Genomic DNA, 14734 nt, shown 5'->3' with positions numbered 1-14734 from the left:
TACTGAAGCAACCAGTGTCTACTGTCAAAATCCTGGAATTCCCATCCCAGCAGAGTCAGGGTCACCTACTGTGCCTCCCTGTTTGACCTCAAAAACCATGAGTGTGTTTCCCTTCAAGTCATTATCCAGTTTCCATTCTGAAATTACTATTCAATGTGCTTTTACTGTACTTTCAGGCAGCACATTCAAGATTATTATCATTCAGTGTTACACTTGCCTTTTATCTCCTCCTGTCTCTGAATCTTTGGTCAATTACTTTAAAATGTAGATTCTCGTTTTCATTCTTGGAAAAGCACAAGGAAATGGAAAAGTCAACCAGATTTGGCCTTGGAGCTTGCTCCACAGTTGACTGATCATTGCCTCGATTTCACATTCAGTTAACCTATGTGAAGAGATCATTGGAGATTGGTCACTCAAAACATGCCAATGAGGAGCCAATGGGAAATCAGTTTGCCCTGAGTGGAGCCGGCACTGAACAGACCACACTATCCCCCAGGTTCAGAGGATGGTTTTTAAAGGATCACTGAGAACACAAACAAAACAAACCTAGATTTTTTTTTCCCTCCTGTCTACACTTTCGATCTGATAGCTACTTTCAAAATCCATCTTGCCCCAATCCCAGGACTGACCAGAGAGTCACAGAATAGCTACAGCACACAGTACAAGACCATTTGGTCCATTGCATCGGTGCTGGCCGTGCAAAAGAGCCATTTTCTACTCCAGTCCCCATATGTGGGATCAAAGTACTACAGATGCTGGAATCTGTACGAAAAACAATAAATATTGGACATCACAGCGGGTCAGACAGAATCCATAGAAAAAAAGCCAGCTGATGTTTTGTGTCTAGATGACGTTTCATCGGTGCCAGGTGTGGGATACTGGGCCTCTCCCACATCTTCATAATTGCTGGGGAGCAATGGTTCATTCAATGACTGCAGTCAAAAGGCAGCTTGAATTTATGTGACAGTGCAGTTAATCTTTACTCAGATTGGTACAAGGATGTGTCCACTCCACGTTCAGCAGCACATGATATTTTATTGATTTATATTGCGGTTCTTAACAACCTTCTGTTTACCGCAACATGACTCACCACACTACACAACATGCCTGTGCTTACAATCCACCTCCCTCTTCCCGGGAAAAAGGTAATCACATTTCCTGAGTGTATCTTGAGTTTTGATCCTGTGCCTTTAATGTTTTCTAGCTACAAGCCACAGCTGGTGTATCAGCTTATAATGCAGTCAGCAAAAACCCATAAACTCTGGAATTCAGTCCCGAAAATTCGATACCTCCTCTTCCACATGCTTCTCAGTGGGTGCTGGTGGGTTCCCTTCTGGACAGACTCCCAGGACCCAATGGAATGCATGTCCAATCCTAAAACAGTTACCCACTTTGGTTTACCCCTCCCTGACCACTTTCCATGGTCTTATAAACCCTGGTTACTCTGTCAGGGCTCACTCAGGCCTTCCAGGCTAACAGCCGGGGGAACCATAGGTTCACCTGCCAGACTGGAAGCATCTCCCACTCCCCTGAGATGAGTGCTGGTAGTGGGCATTGTCATGATAGAGCCTCTGACTGGCTGGCAGCTCTCTAAAGCAGGACTTCCTGCCCCTGAGGGAACGGAATTTATTCATGCACCAGTTGAGCTGTTGTAGACCAGGGAAAGCAGTAAAATCCAACCCACACTCAAGGGTTTGAGGTGGACAGGTGGCAAGAGAGTTCAGGCAATAACAAAAGCAAGATGATTTTGGTGATGCTCCTTCCAAATAAACCAATCAAGGAGACACTTTAAACGGAATAGAGTAGAATCTTCACAATGTGGAAGCATGCCATTCGGCCCAATAGGTCCGCACCAACTCTCTGAACAGTCCAGGCCCATCCCCCTACCCTAATCCTGTAAACCTCCATTCCCTGTGACTAATGCACCTAACCTACACTATGGGGTAATTCAGAATGGCCACCCCGTCTAACCTGCACATCTTTGGATTGTGGGAGGAAACCAGAGCACCTGGAGGAAACCCACGCAGACACAGGGAGAATGTCTATGGAGTTTGCACAGTGGCCCAGAGCTGGAATCGACCTGGATCCCTGGCGGTGAGGCAGCAGCACTAACCATGGAGGCACCGTGCCATCCCTAACTCAAACCCTCCAAATCCTGATAACATCCTTGGAAATCTATTTTAGTACCCTTTTCAACTTCATAACATCCTTCCTTTAGCAGGGTAACCAGAACTGTACACACTACTCCAAAATATGGCCTTACCAAAGCCTTATACAGCCATAACATGACGTCCCAACTCCTACACTCAATGCTCTGATCAATTAAAACAAGCATGCTAAACACCTTCTTAAAAAAAGGTGAGGAATCAGATACAAGCAATAGCCTTTGGGCCTCCCCCACCATCATCTGGAGGAATTCTTTACCTCAATTTCATTTCCCCACCCGCTCCCTTTATCCCTCAAATCCCTGTGGCCAAAAAGCTGTTTCTCTCAGCTTTAAATATATGCAATGATGTAACTCCACCACGTGGGCGGCACGGTGGCACAGTGGTTAGCACGGCTGCCTCACAGTGCCAGAGACCCAGATTCAATTCCCGCCTGTGTGGAGTTTGCACATTCTCCCAGTGTCTGCATGGGTTTCCTCAGGGTGCTCTGGTTTCCTCCCACGGTCCAAAAATGTGCAGGTTAGGTGAACTGGCCACGCTAAATTGCCCATGATAGGTGAAGGGGTAAATGTAGGGGAATGGGTCTGGGTGGGTTGCTTGCTCTGGTTTCCTCCCACGGTCCAAAAAATGTGCAGGTTAGGTGAACTGGCCACGCTAAATTGCCCATGATAGGTGAAGGGGTAAATGTAGGGGAATGGGCCTGGGTGGGTTGCTCTTCGGAGGGTCAGTGTAGACTTGTTGGGCCGAAGGGCCTGTTTCCACTACTGTAAGTAATCTAAATGTTGATAATGAATTCACCACTACAGTCCACACGACAGAATGATGAAAGATTCACAATGCTGTGGGTGATAGTTTCTCCTCACGTATACTGAAATGATCAGCCCTTTATCTGGAGACAGTCTCCACAGCAGGGGAAGCAGTGCCTCAGTGTCGATCCTGTCAAACCTCTCTGAAACCTCGGAGATTCTTTGAGATCACCTTCTGAATGCTAGAGAATTTAAACAGGCAACTCTCTCAACCCACCGACCAATCTAGCAGCTAAATTGCGACTTGAAGCTTTTTTTTGTTAATTTGTTCATGGTATTTGGGCATCTCTGGCTAGGCCAGCATTTAATGCCTATCCCTAATTGCCCAGAGGGCAGTTAATTGCTGTGGGTCTGGAGTCACATGTAGGCTAGACCAGCTAAGCACCACAGATTACCTTCCCTAAAGGACATTAATGAACCAGGTGGGTTTTTTACCCCTGACAGTCAACAATGCATTTATGGTTATCACTAGATTCTTAATTGCAGATTTTTGTTGAATTAAATTCCACCACCTCCCATGATGGGATTCAAAATCAGGTTCCCAGAACATTAGAACATAGAACATAGAAGAATACAGCGCAGTACAGGCCCTTCAGCCCTCGATGTTGCACCGATCCAAGCCCACCTAACCTACACTAGCCCACTATCCTCCATATGCCTATCCAATGCCCGCTTAAATGCCCATAATGAGGGAGAGTCCACCACTGCCACTGGCAGAGCATTCCATGAACTCACAACTCGCTGAGTAAAGAACCTACCCCTAACATCTGCCCTATACCTACCCCCCCTTAATTTAAAGCTATGCCCCCTTGTAAGAACTCAATAAGGCTTGTGAGGCATGCATGACCTCAGGACTCCGGAACTCCATTCCTCTACCAATAAAAGCCAGTACGCCATATGCCTTCTTCACCGCACTATTTACCTGGGTGGCAACTTTCAAAGATATGTGTACATGGACCCCAAGATCCCTCTGCTCATCCACACTACCAAGTATCCGACCATTAGCCCAGTACCCCATCTTTTTATTACTCTTACCAAAGTGAATCACCTCACACAGCTACATTGAACTCCATCTTAGCTACATTGAACTCCATTAGCTGGGTCTCAGGAATAATCATCGAGCAATCACTAGGCCATCATCTCTCCTGTTTTGACCCTGTGCTTTGGTTTGCAAGAGTGCCAATGAGCTGAAAATGTGTTGCTGGAAAAGCACAGGTCAGGCAGCATCCAAGGAACAGGAGAATCGACGTTTCGGGCATAAGCCCTTCTTCAGGAAGGGCTTCAGGAAGAGTGCCAATGAGGAAATATTCACTGTTGGCATCATGTCAATATCAAGAAAGATGCCGATATAACAAAGGGATCTTAATGAATTGTGTTCAGAACACAATCAAGACATACACAAGGAAATTTTATCACCAGGGGAGCATGGGAAGAGGTGACCCTGCCCTCTCCTCCCAGAAAGTTACAGCTTCAGGGACACACAGAACCTTTCACTCCCATTGTGTGACAGAGAATCTAGCTCCAAGCTGTAGGCTTTTTCGGAGATTGCAGATGAATTACTTGGGGGTCAAGCTGTAGGCTAACAAAAACAGGGGTTAAGGCAATTTCAAGTTTCATTTTAACTAAAGCATTTGTAAACATAGTTTGCTCTAGCACCTTTCCCAGCCTGTCCCAAAGCACTTTCCAGATAATCAAGTACTTCTGATATATACTCACTGTTGTAATGCAGGAAACACTACAGCTGATCAGCACACAGCAAGATAGCAATGTGATACTGATTAGCTGATCTGTTCTTTTAGGGACACTGGTTGACAGATACACATTCGAACATAGAACAGTCGAGCACAGTACAGGCCCTTCGGCCCTCAATACTGTGCTGGCCTTTTACCCTACTCTAAAGATCAGACTAATCTACATACCATTCATTGTACTATCTTCCATGTGCCTATCCAAGAGTTGCTTAAAATGTTCCTAATGTATTCTGACTCTACTACCATGCACCCACCACTTTCTGTGTAAAGAACCTTCCTCTGATATCTCCCCTAAACCCTCCTCCAATCACCTTAACAGTAAGGCCCCTTGTGATAGACATTTCTGCCATGGGAAAAAGTCTCTGGCTATTCACTTTCATCTTGTACACTTCTATCAAGGTGGTCAGGGAACTGGGACAACCTCCCTGATATTTTTTTAAACTATAGTGACCACAGGATGCTAACAATTATTTGGCAGGGCAGATGTTGTCTGTTTGACACCTCATCGAAAAATACACCCCTCCAACAAAGGGGCGCTCCCTCAGCACTGGGCCTCCGACAGCACGGCACTCCTGCCAGCATAGCCCCTCTGATCACATCTCTGGTAGATTGCTTACTTTTTCTCCTTATTAAAACCCTCCCACACAGCCTCTGCTCTCTTAGAAAGAACTGTACTATGTTTCAGGATTTGCCTCAAAACTGAAGTATCTTATTCCTAAGATTCTCTCCGTCAGACTGTCCTTCATTCCTTTGCCATCCCTCCTCATAAGAGAACTGAAACGCGTTAATATTCTATCTGGAGAAGAACCAGTGTTTTATCTCTTTAGTACCTCAACCCCAAAACATAAACCCGGAATCTAGAAATTCCTTATAAAAACACTATATGCTAGAAGGATGTTACAGATCAGCAGGATCTCTGGTCAACTCAGTCCCTCAATCCATTTTCAACACTGTACCCAAAACATTGACTGATGCGTTCTTTCTACAGCTACTGACGGTCTCTTGCATCTCAAATGTTTGGTTTGGGTTCCTAGCATGTGTAAAATGTTTTAAGCACCTTGTCTGCTCATGTTAAAGATTATCTGATTTCACAGATCTCAGTTCTCTGAAGACTGTATTAGGCAGCTGTCAGGCCTGGCTGAGAAATGCCCAGGGCTGAAATACTGGAATGCCTTTTGGGCCTTGCTTCACAGCTGGATATCAACCTGCTGTCTTTGCCAGCTTCGTGGCTGCACATTCACAAGGATACCAAGGGCTAAAATAGTTAAATTATCAGGTCACATACTCAAGGGAATTCAAGCCCAGTGTATTGAAGATTAAGGAGAGATCTAAATTGAGGCACTTATAACTAAAATAGTTGATCAGCCTTTGTTTTATTCTTTCATGAGTTACTTAGGATTGCTGGCATTTGTCATCCACCCCTAATTGCCCTTGAACTGCAGGGCTCATTCAGAGAGCAGTTAAGATGAACTGTAGGCACAGGACAGCACAGAAAGGGGCCATTTAACAACTTAAATGAATCGAGGGTTTCCACCTCAAACACCAAACTGGGCAGAGAATTCCAGATACCCACCACCCCTCTGGGTGAAAAAGGTTTTTCTCATATCATACACCCCCGACAACCACCTTAGACTAGTGCTTCCAGTAAGCCAGGCTGCATGCCTGGAGTCACATGTAGGCCAGACCAGGTCAGGATAGAATATTTCCTTCCCTAAAGAACATCACTGAACTAGAATCTCTTTTCCCCACAACAATCGATGATTGACACTAGCTTTTAATTCCAGATTTTTGATTAAGTAATTTAAATCCCGCTAGATAGAGTGTGCGTCAATCCAGCAGGGTATAAAGCTGGGTTGTTAGATTGGGAGAAAACGAGGACTGCAGATGCTGGAGAGTCAGAGTTGAAAAGTGTGGCACTGGAAAAGCACAGCAGGTCAGGCAGCATCCAAGGAGCAGGAATGTCAACGGGCATAAGCCCTTCATCAGGAATGAGGAGGGGGAAAAAAATCCCCTTGTGTCTCTCATTCCCCCTTCCCTCTCCTCATTCCTGATGAAGGGCTTATGCCCAAAACATTGACTCTCCTGCTCCTTGGATGCTGCCTGACCTGCTGTGCTTTTCCAGCGCCACCCTTTCAACTTTGGGTTGTCAGATTACCATGTTAAGGTTGTTACTATTCTGTCCAGCTTGTAACCTGTGCAGTCTGTACCAGGGGTGCTGACAAAATGTAGATTCAAAACAATTCCTGATGGACACACCACTGGCCCCGACCTCTCACATCTCTGGATAGACAGTAACCATTTCCCCTGCTGGGCAGGCCCAGAACAACAGGCAACAACTTCAAAATGACAGCTTGACCAAAAAGGACTGATGTCAGGAATCACCTTCTTCATATAAAAGTTCATGGAAATGTGGAACATTTTCCTCAAAAAGTGAAACAGGCAGACAACAACTGAAAATTCCAAAACTGAAATTGATTTTTTTGTTGTTGGATAAGAGTATGAAGGAATGTGGGAAAAAGAAGGAAAATAAAAATCTGCCATATTATAACTTCATGAAATAGCAGGCTCAGAGAGGTGAATGGTTTCCTCCCATTCCTGTGCAAAAGTGGGGAGAAAATGACTTGACCATTCCTCGCTCCCCACCCCCAGTCCTTTCAGCACCAGGGCTTGAGGTGATTTTTCGATTGTTCGATTTCTGCACCTCATCAACAGCTCACATCCCTAGGTACAAACTGCACAGGTTACTACGACAACAAACTGGCTCATGCCGAACATTCCAATGATAGCGAGTCATATAAACGAGTGCAAATCAGGCTGATGAGATATGATCACACATGGCAAGTTACACAGCCGTCACTCACTCAGGCAGCAAACATGGGGATAAACTAACTGTGAATCGCAGCGAATACACAGGAAGAGCAGCTGCCCCGCAGCCTTTTCCAGTTTTCAGCTCACCACATCAGAAAGAAGACAGTCTGACTTTGGAAATTACCTCTGCAGGGAATGATCAGGGCAAATCGCTTTGATGCAGATCAAAGACAGAAAGCTCAAAAAGCAAATGAACAAGAAACTGTGATAGGTTGAAATGAAGGAGGCTCCTGGAAAAAGATTTGTGTGGAATTTAAGCACTAAATATAACCAAGTTGGACTGAATGGCCTCTGTGCTCTAAATTGGACGTATCCGTTCGCAAAACATCTCACTGATTCCAGTGACTAAACAGGTTCTAATCTCCAGCATCTGCAGCACCTACTTTCACCTAGGCTCTATCCTCTGTCATGTAGAAAGTTCTCTGAGAAAAATTTCCTCATATCCCCTGTACCAATTGTCTTAAATCTGCGACCCTGATAATGCAGGCTGTGCCTGGAGTCACATGTCATCACTGTCAAGTGAAACTTTAAGATAAGAGTACAGGGTGATTAGTGACAGGAATAGTTAGAATTGGAATATTTAGAGGGTTGGCATCAAAATAATAAGCATTTAAAGACTTCAAGGGAGTTGAAGCCAGTGCAAGAATGGCGAGCAATGATGAAAGCAAGAATTAGGAAAGAGGCAGACAAGTTCTGGATAACCTCATATTTACAGCACACTAAGCAGAGTGAGGTCCGGAGATAACAAACAGCACGGATGATGGTTTCAGCAGCAGGTGAGCTGAAATGGGGCAGAATGGGGCAACAATCCTGATGTCAAAATAGATGGCTTTGTTGACAGCACAAATTAAGTTAATCTCTGTATTAAATTTGACACCAAGGTTGCAAACAGACTGCTTGACTCTTAGACTACTGACAGTGAGAGGAATGAAGTCGGTACATTGGGAACGGAGTTTGTAGCAAAGTCTAAAGACAATGGCTTCAGAATTGGAGGTGACTTCTGCTCATCCAGCACTAGATGTTGGGAACAGAGTCTGATAATTTAGCAACAGTAGAACAGTCAAGTGGGCTTGATGGCGAGGTAGAGCTGGGCAGCATTGTGAAACCATAATCTTTTCTTTTTTGGAACTCGACACTGAAATGGAAGTTGGACACTGCTCTAAAAATACCAGAAGAGTCTTGCAACTTGGGAAAAGTCAACTGGCGTTCATATTCAGCTTCGCAAAATAACGTAGATTTCGGAAGCAGCAACTGAGAATACTTTAAGACAGGGTGACACAGAGTCTTGGCAGAAGGAAATTCTGTCTGACAGCAGCCTTCTGAATATTTGAGCTGTGGTTTGTCACAAAGGTGCAAGTGCAAGGGCAGCCAGAGATATCCAGGGCCTGCAAACTGAAAATCTCTCTCTCTTTTCTCTCCATTCCACCCCCCACCTCAGGAGAAAACACAGAAAAACCAAAGAAGCTTAAAAGAAAGGTTTCTAACAATAAAAGATAAACTGGAGCAATTACTGAAGTAATGAACAACCAACCATCGCTTTACAGACAACAGCATTTCATCATTGCTAAAATCAAAAGAAACCCTAAACAGAAAATGAACCCTCCCCTTCAAATCTGTGACTTTTGGTCTTCTGAGTTGTGTTTACTTTTTTTCTTCTTCCCACAACATTTTTGTCAAAATGTCTTCTGTCTGTCTTGATAATGAACTAGTTTGTAACTATTAGGGGTTTTAAAGGGGTATAGTTTAAGTTGCACAGCAGTAGTTTAGAAATCATTTCATTTCTCTGCCAAAGTTAAAGGCCAGAGTGTTACAATAAATTGTTATTTTCTGTTAATGATGAAACCTGGTGTGAACTGTTCTTGTCTTGAATAGCAAATCAGTCAGTCAAGGAGAGTGATCATCTTGGGGTAGATGGATTTTATACATCTTGATGACTTGAGGAACAGTGGGCATGTGACAAAATGCACAAGCTAAAAGTGTGCCTTCAGATGATATTACGAAGGGGTCGTAAGGAGCTGAGAAGGAGGGGCCCAATGATTGAGCCGAGAGAACATCAGAGCTAACGGTGCAGGACGAAAGACCATTGCAAGTCATTCCATGCTAGCATTAGACAGATAACAGGGACACACCTATGTTTACCAAGAAGAACTGTCAACATAAGCTGGTAAGAATCACTGTAATAGCTCATGTTTGCTTTCTGCTTTTTTAAATTCTATTTATAGTTAAGTTGACATCAGAGACAATTATCTCCCAGGAGCTGCTGTGGTTTGGAATTGAAGCTGCTCAATTCACATCAGTTGGCACATTAATCAGCCCGCTATGCATCAGGAGAATTTACGTAACTCAGCTCCATTGCACAGTATAAAACACTGATCCCTTCAGCCACTTCTCAACACGTCATCAAGACAACGGGCTATGAAGAGTCCTTAAATAGTAGAGCATGAACAGATTAAATCCAGATCATATAAAACACAAAATATATTTTTCTCCAAGCACAGTGTTTGAGTAATGTAAAGAATATCAGCAGCCAATGTGCACACAATAAGTTCCCACAAATTAGATAATGATTATAAAATATTTTTCCAGTGACAGTGGTTTGGAATAAGTATTCTCCAGGATACTATTCTCCCTGCCCCTATGAAATACTGCCTTTGGATCATTTACACACGGCTGAGAGGACAGATGAGACCTTAACCTGTCAACCAAAAAAGCAATGGTTGTGACAGAGTGGTGCTCCCTCGGTACTGGCCCTCTGCTAGAGTGGCACTCCCTCAGTATTTAAGAAGTTAATTAAGAAGGCAAATAGAATTTTGTCCTTCATTGCTAAAGGGGTTGATTTCAAAAACAGAGGTTAAGTTGCAGCTGTATAGGGTGCTGGTGAAGCCACTGCTTGCAGTTTTGGTCTCCTTACTTGAGAAACGATCTACTGGCATTACAGGGGGGTGCAGAGGAGTTTAACTAGGTTGATTCTGGAGTTGAGGGGGTTGGCTTATTAGGAGAGGCCGAGTAGACCGAGATTATATTCATTGGAATTTAGAAGGACCTTACAATTATGAAGGGAATAAATAAGATAGATGTAGAGAGGATGCTTCCATTGGCTGGTGAAAATAGGACAAGAGGCCATAGCTTCAAAATTAGGGGGGAGCAGTTTTACAACTGAATTGAGAAGGAATTTCTTCACCCAGAGAGTTGTGAATCCATGCAATTCCCTGCCTAGTGAAGTAGTTGAGGCTTCCTCTGTAAAAGCTTTTTATCTAAGATATAGATAACATTTTGAACAGTAAAGGAATTAAGGGATATGGTGAGAGGGCGGGTAAGTGAAGCGGAGGCCATGAGAAGATCAGCCATGATCTTATTGAATGGCGAAGCAGGCTCGAAGGGCCAGATGGCCTACTCCTGCTCCTAGTTCTTATATAATGATTCTCTGACAGAGACACACTTCCTCACTACTGACCTACTGACAGTGCAGCGCTCCCTCAGTCCTGACTGTCCAACAGAACAGCGCTCCCTCAGTCCAACAAGAGGTTGTACCATCAATGGACAAGTTGTACATTAATGGCTATTTTGTTTGCCATCAGCAAATCATCTCACAACAAATATAAGTGATGGGTAGGCCAAGTGCAGCAAGGTACAATCCACATTCATCCTTGGCATATGTTAAAAAATAATCTTCTGAACTCAAACTCAGATAAATTGCACTGACCATCCCTTGTACATCTTTAATTGGTTTTGTCTCTGCCTGTGAAGTGTATTGGGCCATAGGAAAAGATCCTTCAACCATCCACCTCTGCACCCTGAGGAATACACAGGTGATTGAATTTATTTGTTTATCTGAGATTCTTACAAGTCCTTGGAAAGAAACAATCGCAGCATCTGTGACCACTTATGAATGTTGTGCAAAATACTTCAAGTACTTGGCTCACAGAATTATGTTATTTGTCAAAAGTCTTTTTTTCCACCACACGGTGCTTCAAGGGATAATTTACTCACACACACACACACACACACACACACAGTGGAAAGGCCCAGGATTTGGTTCTCATCTAACGTTCAGCTTTAATAACAACACCGTGAGATACAGGGAACAACACTGGGCTCACTAACTCGAGAAAGCAGGGGGTCCATTCGATGAAAAGGATATCGGCGATTCATCAACAACACAACCTTAGGGACAAACAATGAAACCTGAAATAATAGCTGACAGCAGGTATTGCCATTTTAATCCACCCTCTCTAAACATTGTAGACAAAATGCTGAAGCTTTTAATTCAAACCGAAAAAAAAATTTCCTCTCACAGTCGCTGCCAAAGATAGGAAAGTTAACTTGGGGCGGGGGAGGGGCAGGAGGATTCCTAACTTGCTGCATCAAATCTAACCTGGACGTACATTCCCAGTGCGCAGTAATCTAGCAACACGACTTTCCTCCCTCGCATCAACTTTTTGTTGAACAAGTTATGGAAAGAGTTCTAAGCGGTAAGGAGATCTCAGAGTAAGGCTCACCTCCTCCCTCTCGCTGCACACACAGACTGGGGGCCGCCTCACAAGGAGTTGAGTGCAATCCACAGGATGAAAGACTCGTGCCTGCTTCTGGATAATTGTAATCCACGCACAGCGAGCTCCTCCGCTAGCGAGAACCCTGCTGCTGCTAATAAACCCAATGCAACGTTCAGTCTCCCCTCCAGCCGTTCCCACCTTCCCAACCAACCAGCGACCTCACTGGGGCTCAGGTATAGGCGGGACCTCAGCTTTTTACTCAGCCTTCCCGTCACTTCGTCAACTCTTTTGGGGGGGGGCAGAAAAAAAAAATACATTGGACGGAGGGTTTTTGTTTCTCTGTCACTCTGTGAAATAACACATACACTTTGCTCTACAAAAGGAAACTTAACGTTACTCCCAGAGAGACGTCACCTCAGTTGCAGGAAGACTAAGGCTCCACTTCCTGATGAAGTCACTGGCTCGTACCTGTCACCTGAGTCCGCATGTGTTTCAGTAAAGGGCTGCTCCGAAAACAAAACCAGCCTCAAACAGGATTGACCAGCTTCCTCTGAGATCTCTTGGTTCATCGGTGAATGGGATCCCTTCCCATTTTCCGAAATTTCCCTGTTTTATAAAGCGCAATGAAGTTGCAGCACAGCAAGTGTTCATTCAACCCAATTGCTCAAAGTCAACATTAAAGCTCCCCGCAAGTCTGATCGATTCCAATAACCCTGTTGCACCCTGTCCCTCGGGTGCCTTTATGCTCATGTAATAAGGCCGTAACAAATAGGATCAGGAGTAGGCCGCTCAGTCCCTTGAACCTGCTCCACCATTCAACAGGTTCATGACTGATCCAACAGTCCTCACATCCACTGTCAATCATTTCCCCTACTGATCAAGAATCTTTCCTACCTCATCCTTCAATACACACAAGGACTCTTTCCCCCTACAGCTCTCTGTAGCAAGGAGTTCCAAAGACTCACGACTCTCTGAGATAGGAATTTTTTTATTCTCTTGTGGGAGGTGGACATTGCAAGCTGGGTAGCATTTATTGCCCTTCCTTAGTTGCCCTTGAGAAGATGGTGGTGAACAGTTCTTGTGCTGTAGGTTGACCCACAATGCCATTAGGGAGGGAATTCCAAGATTTTGACCCAGCGAGAGTGAGGGAATGATGACATATTTCCAAGTCAGAATGGTGAGTGGGTTGGACAGAAACTTGCAGTTGATGGTATTCCCATGTATCTGCTGCCCTTGTCCTTCTAGATGGAAGTGGTCATGGATTAGGACCTTTGGTGAATTTCTGCAATACATCTTGCAGATAATATACTGCTGCTACTGACTGTATGTGGTGGTGGGAGTGGATGCTTGTGGATATGGTGCTAATCAAATAGGCTGCTTTGATCTAGATTTGCCAAGCTTCCTCCTTATCTCAGTCTTAAATTGATGCCTTTCAATCTGAGACTATGCCCTCTGGTCCAAAACTCTCCTATGAAGGCAAACAGGCAAAAGTGAGGACTGCAGATGCTGGAAACCAGAGTTTAGATTAGAGTGGTGCTGGAAATGCACAGCAGGTCAGGCAGCATCCGAGGAGCAGGGAAATCGACATTTCGGGCAAAAGCGTTGATTTTCCTGCTTGTCTTCCAAACTCCAATGAGTAGAGTTCCAACCTGTTTAACCTTTGCTCATAAGACCATGCCTCCACACAATTCTATGATTCTCTATTTTAAATTTAAATAATAGTCCATTTTTTTGTTCCCTGTTTCAAAATGAATAACTTGACAGTTTCCTGCATTATTATCAATTTGCCAACTGTTTTGCTCACTTACTTAACCTATTAGTATCTCTGTGTAAACGGTTTGTATCCCTTTCACAACTTGTCTTTCTATCTATTTTACATCATCTGCAAATTTTGCCTATAGTTTCTTCAATTCCTTCTTCCAAGTCACTAATATATATTGCAAACAATTGCGGTCCCAGTATCAATCCCTGTGGAAGCCCACTGGTCATAAGTTGCCAACCTGGAAGACAATCTCTAAGCCCTACTTGTTGTTTTCTGCACATTAGCCTTCATACTACTGCCAACTCCATGGGTTATTATCTTATGAATTAACCTTTTGTGAGCTACCTTGTCAAACACCTTCTGAAAGTCCAAACACAACAGATCTACTTGTTCCCCTCTATCCACTCTGGCTGAGGCTTTCTTGAAAAACTTGAATAAATTAGATCCATTTCTCTCTCAGAAAGTCAGACTGAGTATACTTGATTAGATTTTGATTTTAGAATTAGAATTAGAATCCCTACAGTATGGAAAAGGGCCCTTCAGCCCAACAAGTCCACACTGATCCTCTGAAGAGTATCCCACCCAGCCCCATTACCCTACATTTATCCCTGACTAATGCACCTAACTTACACATCCCTGAACACAATGGACAATTTACATGGAGAAAGTGAGGACTGCAGATGCTGGAGATCAGAGCTGAAAATGTGTTGCTGGAAAAGCACAGCAGGTCAGGCAGCATCCAAGGAGCAGGAGAATCGACATTTCGGGCATAAGCCCTTCTTCAAGAATGAGGAAAGTGTGTCCAGCAGGCTAAGATAAAAGGTAGGGAGGAGGGACTTGGGGGAGGGGCGTTGGAAATGCAATAGGTGGAAGGAGGTCAAGGTGAGGG

General features: G+C 44.1%; 1 protein-coding gene across 2 annotated transcripts in view; it reads right to left on the bottom strand.

Annotated features, from left to right (window-relative positions):
- Window positions 1-14734, bottom strand: part of LOC122557743 (ras association domain-containing protein 8-like) — a 78985-nt gene that overhangs the window by 24746 nt on the left and 39505 nt on the right. The window contains exon 1 of one of the 2 annotated variants that reach the window (XM_043705694.1): window positions 12090-12491. The exons of the other annotated variant lie outside the window; for it this stretch is intronic. The gene's annotated coding sequence lies outside the window, so the exon portion shown is untranslated. Of the gene's footprint in view, window positions 1-12089; window positions 12492-14734 lie in introns of those variants that run through there. 2 annotated transcript variants of the gene reach the window in all.

The sequence above is a fragment of the Chiloscyllium plagiosum genome, chromosome 16 (assembly GCF_004010195.1).
Source record: "Chiloscyllium plagiosum isolate BGI_BamShark_2017 chromosome 16, ASM401019v2, whole genome shotgun sequence".
NCBI classification, from domain to species: Eukaryota; Metazoa; Chordata; class Chondrichthyes; order Orectolobiformes; family Hemiscylliidae; genus Chiloscyllium; species Chiloscyllium plagiosum.
The sequence above is the reverse complement of the archived record's forward strand: the minus strand, read 5'-3'. Positions and strand labels throughout refer to the sequence as shown.